The sequence below is a fragment of the Triticum aestivum genome, chromosome 3B (genome assembly GCF_018294505.1).
Source record: "Triticum aestivum cultivar Chinese Spring chromosome 3B, IWGSC CS RefSeq v2.1, whole genome shotgun sequence".
Lineage (NCBI taxonomy): Eukaryota > Viridiplantae > Streptophyta > Magnoliopsida > Poales > Poaceae > Triticum > Triticum aestivum.
The window spans coordinates 759,082,340-759,084,689 of NC_057801.1; positions in this window are offsets into that span (position 1 = coordinate 759,082,340).

A 2,350-nucleotide genomic window follows, 5' to 3' on the forward strand; every position below is an offset into this window, starting at 1 on the left:
TCCGAATTCCAGGGGCTTCACCGAAATTTAAAATTGTAGACTTCTATGGCTAAGTGAGAGTTATAAAGCCGTATAGTCCGATTGCCTTGTTCACTGCGCCAAACACCTCCTTCAAGGACCAAAAATTTGGATAAAGAGTGTTTGGGTTTTCCACAAACACCCCAGTACTAGTTACACGAGGGCAGAAGCCGACGACTGGCCTACTTTCAGAATTTTATAAACAGTCGCACAGAAGGTAATATTTTAAATCAACAAAGCGCCATATAGCGCAAACAAATTTATTTTCATATTACAAAGACGACATGAATACATTCACTCAAAGATTGTGTCCTTGGTACATTCATCGTCCACGAGACGAGCGCCTTTAATCACGCCATCATAATATTTCTCGGGGTAGCGATGTGCCTTGCCCTCCGGTGGTCCATCCTTCACCAGCTTCTGTGCATCCAGCTTGTCCCAATGCATTTTCGCACGGGCAAAGGCCTGGCGGGCACCCTCAATACAAACGGATCACTTGATAACTTCAAGCCGCAGACAGGCATTTACCATTCGCTTTATAAGGCCGAAGTAGCTGTCGGGCAGGGGCTCACCAGGCCACATCCGGACTATGAAGTCCTCCATGGCCACCTCGGCCGCCCTGTGGAGTTCAACCAATTGCTTTAGTTGGTCACTCAGAGGCATTGGGTGTTCGGCTCTAGCATACTGGGACCAGAACACCTTCTTCGTTGAGCTCCCTTCTTCGGCATGGTAGAACTCAGTGGCATCCGATATGCTGCGTGGTAGATCTGTGAATGCCCCTAGAGAGCTCCGAATTCAGGTAAGTTAAAGAAATTTCTCCTCCACATGCTTGCTTTGCATAATGAATGCCTTACCCGCCGCTACCTTCTTGGCCGCCTGGATTTCCTGCTGGGCCTTTTGGGCTTCGGCCTTGGCATCTTTCGTCCTCAGAAGGGCCTTCGCAAGCTCAGACTCTTTCATCTTGAAGTCAGGCTCCAAGGACTCGAAGTTCTTGCCGAGCTCCTGGAGCTCTTGCTGTACCTCGCCCACCCTAGCATCTTGCTTTTCACGCTCAATGCGCTCCGTGACTGCTTTGTCTTCGGCCTCGGATAGTGCTTTCTTCAGGGCCGCCACTTCGGTAGTGGCCCCTATTAAAAAACATGACGCTTTTTGTTAGCATCACCAATTTTTCCCATCTATACGACACATGAACGGGGTATCACTCACCTTTGTTCTGTTCGAGGTGCCTCTTCGTGAGGCTGAGCTCCTCTTCGGCCTGCTTCAGGTCCCGTTTGAGTCTGGTGAACTCTGCTGTGCGGGCAGCAGCGGCAAGCAGCACTGCCTACTTATTCACATAGACACATACTGTTAGACTCCTACGGTTCAGAGTTGACCCTCCGTTTGGCTTTTCTTTCTGAACACCAAACAGAGTATCAGGGGCTACTGTCTATTGGGTGATAATTTCTCACACTTTTGATTACCTACCTCAAAGCTTGTCAGGAGGCTGGTGCAGGCTTTGGTCAATCCTCTTTTGGCGGACCGAACCTTCTGAATCACCGTACTCATAAGAGTATGGTGCTCTTCATCCACGGATGCGCCGCGATGCACTTCCAGTAGACCATCCGATGCCTCTGGCTCAACGGAGATCATCGGCACGACCGGCTCGCCCTCCCTAGCGAGGGGCTGCCTACCCGAATCCGGAACCTTTGGAGGTTCCGGTGCAGTATCCGGCTGGGAGCCCGACTTGCTGTGGCTCTCCTCAGCATGATATGTGGGGATCTTACTCCCAAGTGTCCGGCGTCTGGAATTTCGCCTTGGGCGTCTCTAGAGCCACCTCCCCCTGCTCTGGTATCCTTTGGGACCACACCTCTGTGTCATCCGCAGGCCGAGGGGACGTGGCCGTCGGGAGTGAATTCATTGCCAAATCACTCAGAGACCCATCCGAAGAGGATACCTCGGGATGGGACCTGGCCGGACTGCATATGCGTGTTCGGCGTTATAACAAACTATGAAGCTAAGTCGCACTAAAAGTATTACAGAGTGCGGATACTTACCATCTCGCCAGGGGTTTACCCCTAGGTAGCCACGCCTCCTCGCTATAGGCGGCGGTTGTGGAAGTGTCCGGAGGGAGGGTCCGTCCCTTCTTGGACCCTTGGGGCTCCCTGGAAATGGTTGCCTTCCTTTCTTCCCCCCTTCATTTTCGGGGAGAGAGTTTTCCTCCTCCTCCTCCTCGTTATCATTGAGGAGTGCGCTCTGGTGTCTTCGGATGATGAGTCCGGCACCATGTTGCGCCGGGAACTTCTTCTGGTCCCCGTGGCCTTTTTCTTGGCCTCCTTCTCCGGCACCTCATAGG